The sequence below is a fragment of the Equus asinus genome, chromosome 15, assembly GCF_041296235.1.
Source record: "Equus asinus isolate D_3611 breed Donkey chromosome 15, EquAss-T2T_v2, whole genome shotgun sequence".
NCBI lineage: Eukaryota > Metazoa > Chordata > Mammalia > Perissodactyla > Equidae > Equus > Equus asinus.
This window is the reverse complement of record NC_091804.1, coordinates 1,628,312-1,634,311: the sequence shown is the minus strand read 5'-3', so window position 1 is coordinate 1,634,311 and position 6,000 is coordinate 1,628,312. Positions and strand designations below refer to the sequence as shown.

Genomic DNA, 6,000 nt, shown 5'->3' with positions numbered 1-6,000 from the left:
CTGGAGGATGCGGGACTCCACCAGAAGAGGCCGGGAGGAGGGAAGGCAGCTATGACCTGTTTGTCTTTCAGGTCTGAGGTCCAGCCCTGCAGCCTTCCTTGGCTTCACATTCCTCAGAAAAAAAATTATGATATGTTGTGCTTTGCTTTTCTAGTAAATGAAGTATGAAACCACTCCACAAACTTTAGCGCGCGATACAAATGCAAAGTGGAGCTATTTCTATTCATCTCTATGCGGCCCAAGATATTTGTATTCATCAGCAAGTAACTCAGATTGAAAGGCATCTGGAAAACTTTGCACCTGTTCTTGCTAATCCAGTTAATTTAGGGCCTGAGATTATCTCAGCATTCTGTTGCTCTTGTTCTCATTCCCGAGCTGACGGGCGTTAAACACTTGCATTGTACCGCTGACTGTCGGCAGGCGCTCTGAGCGACCTTTCTCTGGGCTTGGGCACCCAAACCCAGCTGCTGCCAGGATGTGACCTCCTCCATGGGGTCACCTTTGGCTCATGTAAACCCCTTCACCTGGAGATGCTGGGAGTTGCCCCGGCACCTCCCCAGAAGGGGCCCATAGCCCCTGACTGCCAGTGCCAGGGTTAGCAGCTCAGCCCCTCACTCCTGGCTGGACAACTGCCTCGGAACAAGTCACAGTCGAGGGTGCTCTGCAGGACCAGGCTGAGGCTGGACTTCTCCTGAACTCCAGCTTTGCCCAGTTTCTTCCTGCCCCCTACCCTGTTGCCCCCACTCCCTTCAGGTCTCTCCTGAGAGCCCTCCCTCAAAGATCACCTGCTCAGGCTCTGCTCCTAGCGAACTGAGCGCGGATGATTCTCAAACGCTTTACTGTGAGACCTCATTTCATCATCACAGTGACAGGCATGCATGTCAACAAGGCTCAGATTATTGCGAATGAAGTAATCTTCCCAAATTCCTACAACCAGCAGGTGCCAGAGCTGGGACTTGAATTCAGCTGCCTCCCAGTTTTCACCATGAGGTCTTTAGGAAGAAATGGGTCATTTTTTAAAGTATCCGTTGCTCACAACCCCTTCTTATATTAGCAGAAATACAAAAATGATACTGCTTCACATAACTATTAAAACAGTTGTGGAGCCGGCCCCGTGGCTGAGTGGTTAAGTTCGCACGCTCCGCTGTGGCGGCCCAGGGTTTCACAGGTTGGAATCCTGGGCATGGACAAGGCACTGCTCATCAGGCCATGCTGAGGCAGCATCCCACATAGCACAACTAGAAAGACCCACAACCAAAAACACACAACTATGTACCAGGGGGCTTTGGGGAGAAAAAGGAAAAATTAAATCTTCAAAAAAAAAAAAAAAAGCAGTTGAGCCCTCACCCAAATAATTCAAGTGTAATGGGGCATGAGAGAAAAGCCGAGACTGTCACCGCCCCCGGAGGTCAGCTGTACCAAGAAGGTAATCGCTCAGTAAGCAAGGTCACAAATGCAGACTCCACAGGCATAGTTATGTACTGTGGGGTTTTTCCACAAGTAAAATGTCGACATCTTTGGCATCCTCGGAGAATAAGCAGAAAGCAGAGTTCTAAAGCTTCAGTCTTTTAGTTTCTGTCTCTCGTGTTGCAGCCCAAGTGCGTTTATCTTCCGATCCAGGAGCAGTGGCATGGAGTGTTTCTGGGGCAGCCCTCCGCACTGATTTATGTGCCCAGAGACGACGATGGCACAGTGTTCTTGCAGTGTCCCTCCGTCACAAGTGTCTCCTCGGGGTGTGGGCCCTCCCGCAGCCGGTCTCTGGGCTGGGGCCTGGCTTGCCTATTCTCTGCCGAGCTCTCCCGGTGGCATTTGTACATCCTAGACTGAAGCCTCGCTGCTCTCGGGCAGAGTTTTCATATTCAAAACAGGATTGACAAAGTGCCTGTTACTGGGATGGGAACCTTGAATTTTAGATTAAAAAATATCCTGTCTCCTCTTGTCCAGTGTGCAGTGTGGGGTACTGTCTGGAAATTGTCCAACCGACAGTGAAACAGTGTGCAGAGAGGCAGCGCCGTGGGCGCCCCTCACTCCGCCTCTGACGTGTAATTGTGGAAAACGCTGAGCGTTCTCGGCTGTCTTTTGGCAGTTAGTCACATGAGTACCATGATGCCCATCCGGAGGAAGCGAACCAGATGAAACACCTTCCAAACGTCTGAAGCCCCACGCCTTTGGCTCTGCGAGTGAGAAAACTGTACCTGTAGCTGTCAGCGGAACAGAACTCTGAGGTTTCCATTTAAGTGAATTCTAATGAAACCATATTTGCTTTTTCTCTGGACTCGTAAACTAGGCACCTATTGTAGGATTCGGATCAAGTTCTCTTCCTTTTTTCCTGAATTCCCAGGCCAAGTCTGCAAGCTTTGTACCCACTTCTGCTATCACTCATCATGGATTGCCCCCAAACACTCCAAAGGTGACTCCAGCCGCTGGATGGGGTCCACACTTGGTCAGACTGACTGCAGTCACACGAAGTGGTTCTGAACTGACTCCAAGGCAGCTGCCCCAGTGCCCTTGGGGATCCTCCATTGCTCCCTCCCACTTGAAGGAGCTCTGGGGGCCGTGCCGAGGCCTCACTCCGGGTGGTTGTTTGGGGAGTTTGAGGTATAATCCAGGCACAAAGCCTAGATCTGGCTTTGAAGTTGGTCTGCACCTGTGACAACTCCACGAGAGGGCAGCTGCAAGAGACAGTCGGTGCTCAGGTGAGGCCTCCACCCAGAAGAGAGCAAAGGCTGGACCTGCAGGACATGCTTTACACTGAGTCCTCAGAATCGGAGAGACACAGCCCTTCTTGTTTTTTTCTTTTAATAGAGATTTATTAAACCTCTATGAGTTCTAACTGTTAAGTACTGGGACGAAAGTATGAAGACAAATGTGACCCCGTCCTCACAGTCCAATGAGGGAACTAGACACTAACCAGGATGCCAAGCAACGCACACATAAACTCTATGACAAGTGCCATGTCAGAAATCATGCAGAGGGTAGAACCTGGCTTGGGCAGATAGGAGTAGAAGTAAAGAAACCTTGCAGAGTTGGATCCAGACATGGGTTCCAGCAGAAGGTCACACAGTGATCTGGGTGGAGAGCAAACAACGATGTATGCAAAGGCCCTGAGGCAGGAAGGAAAGTGGCACCACTCAGAGAATGAGCCAAAGGCCACAGGTGCCTCCTGTGGTGATAGGTCTCTGGCAGGGGTCCCGAGCCTTACTGGCCACTTGGCCTGTGAATGAGCAGCCACAGAGAGCTGTGATCAACTGGAAACAAGGGAAGACAGCAGGACCAGCATGTGGACCAGGACCCGTGAGACTCTTACCACGCTGCACTGCTCATGGGCTCTCAGGGAGGGTTCAGCCAGACCCTAATTCAGACGCCGAGGACAGGGGGAGCTCAGAATGCTGTGACCCCACTTGATTTCTATCCAGCGGCTGCTGGATAGTGCTGCCAGCAATAGGACTGCTGACTGCAGCATCCTGGGCTTTCCAGGTCAGGAGGGGCAGACAGCTGCCTGGCTTCCATCTCGGACACTTCACTGGCCCCATAAAGCCCGCCACCTCGAGGGAGAGGCAGGAACCAGAGAGGCAGCCAGAAGCAGGACTTTCACGGAGCCTCACCCAGCTACTGCAGCTCTTCCCGGCCCCTGCCTCACACCCAGGCTGGGGACAGTCACCAGCAGCGGGGCAAGCCTGCAGGCAGACATCCTCACCCTTTCAGCATTTCTGCCTTTTTTTATCTCACATGTGGATTCTTCTTCATCAGAGGGGCTCCCGGCGGCTGGCACACGGCTCCTGAGCACAAGCAGTGAGGACTTCGCAGGAGGAATCTGAGGGCTGCCCCTGCCCCGTGCCGCCCGCCCCACACACACACAAACACACACACACACACACACACACACAGTGAGGACATCGCAGGGGGATCTGAGGGCTGCCCCCGCCCCCCACACCCACCCACACACATACAAACACACACACACACAGTGAGGACATCACAGGGGAATCTGAGGGCTGCCCCCGCCCCCTGCACTCACCCACACACACACACACACACACACACACATACAGACGGGGTTTCCACTCCAGCACCCAGCCACACTAGATAGAGAGAGCTGGAGACAGTGGCTGCTGTATTCTTGACTTCACAAGCATCACAAAGGAAATGCCTCCATCAGCAGAGGTCCTATCCTAAAATGCAACGGGGCCATAATGGCAGGTACCAGTTATAGAACAGATGCAAACCCAAGACTGGGGATGGACCACAAATTCAAAACTGCATGTCAGCTCAACGCCCAATCATTGAACGTAATTAGGACAGAATCAAGCAGGAAAGAGCTGTGAGGAAGTGGGCATTGTCAGCTGGCGAGAGGGAAGGGATCTGGGAGCAGGGAGCAGGAAAGTCGTTAAGACCACCCTGGGGGTCTCCAAGGACTTTGGTAGCTACTGGCTTTCCAAACAAGGGTGAAATCTAGTTTCCTATTAACTAAGTCTCTTGGAGAGTATTTCCTGGAATCGCTGATATGGAGTGGACAGGCTGTGCCCAAGTTTCCATCTCCAGAGGACCGGCCGGTGAGATGGCCAGCACGGCCTCTGACATGGGCGGGAGCCCAGCTTCAGTCTCTGCTGGGAAATCATCCTGCTTAGGAAAGAAGCTGTGTTGTCATCCAAAGTCAAAGCCTTGTCAACAAAAATATCTGGAATACAAGAATTTAGTTACAAGAGCTTTATTGCTCATACAGTTTGCAACCTGGGGAGATGCAGCCTCTGAAACAAATTGAAAGCACACTGAGGGGAGAGTGTAAGAGAGCAGAGCTGATAAAGGCAAAAATCATAGACCACAGGGATCGTTTTGGAAGCCCTCAGATTCGTTGGTTCCCCTATAGACACTGGCCTTCTATAGTCAGCTTGATCGGGCTTCCAGTCACCTGTTAGCAAGGAACACGCAGTCTCAGGTACAAGTCGTGGTTGTTCTGAGACTAGAGCACGAGACTGCGCTTCAGTTGCCTGACCGCTTGATTCTATTTTGTTCTAGGTCCCAGTTAGCCACACAGAGTCCATTTTGTCTTTCTCTTTTAGGAGTCCTCTATCTTTGGTTTTAATTCCACAGCCTGAAATCCCACGGAGTGGCCTCAGTCGGATTCTTCTGTGGTTGTTTGTTGTTAGCTGTGTCCTTGTGTGTGAGGCCAGCTGGAAGTGAGAGCTCTGCTTAACCCTACAGAGACCTGCCCGGAGCCTCCTGCTTCTCAGGCCTTGTGGCCAAGTGGCCGTGGGCCTCCTGCCGCGCCGGGTGGGCGGGGGGGTTTCCATGGCGAATGTGTGAGGCGTTGTCTGCCCTTCTGAGCCTGCATTTCTCTGCTTCAAAATATGAATTAAATTAATAAAAATTCTATCGCTGACATGAAGTTTTAAAGTAGATGGAGCTCTAAGTATCAGTAAGAGTAAATGAAAGTATGATGTAAATTTAAAATATATTTTCCTCCTCCTGAATTGATGCTTTTTCCCTTCTTTCCCTCTTTTCTTCCTTCTTTCTTTTTTTCTTCTTGCAAAATGAAAACTAAAAATTAAGAACTTTAGCCCTCACCCACAGATAGTGACAAACGCATTCAGTACCTTCGGTACTGTGTAGCTGCTGTGTGCTCTCATTACTGTTTTAGCTGCTGGAGACGCCTCCGTGGAGCAGAATCCAGAAGTCGGCCCTGTACTGCTTAGGAGACCACAGACGCAGTGGAAGCTTCAGGATCAGAAATCGGGCTCAAGATTTGATTGTCATTGGTGATCCCTTCAGGGGAAACCATTTTCTTGTTGGAATTGACTTTTATTGTCATTTTTATTAAACATCACATCTATGGGCAGGCTTCTCCCCCTACTTGGGGTGGCAGATCAGGGATGGGGGAGAGGCTACAGGAAGAGAGAGAAAAAGGAAGAAAGACGGTTATACACCTAGCACCTACTGTGTGTCTTAAATAGATTCTCAGGTTTGGAAAAGGTGGAATTTTGTGACAAAGAGTCAGAATCA

The 6,000-nt window shown here is 50.8% G+C and overlaps 1 long non-coding RNA gene across 1 annotated transcript in view; it reads right to left on the bottom strand.

Moving 5' to 3' along the window:
- Window positions 1-4,696: 4,696 nt before the first annotated feature.
- The window catches only part of LOC139040258 (uncharacterized), a 38,221-nt gene continuing 36,917 nt past the window's right edge, over window positions 4,697-6,000 (bottom strand). Inside the window, exon 3 of the long non-coding RNA XR_011494423.1 lies at window positions 4,697-5,882. This is a non-coding gene — a long non-coding RNA (uncharacterized lncRNA). The remainder of the gene's footprint in view (window positions 5,883-6,000) is intronic.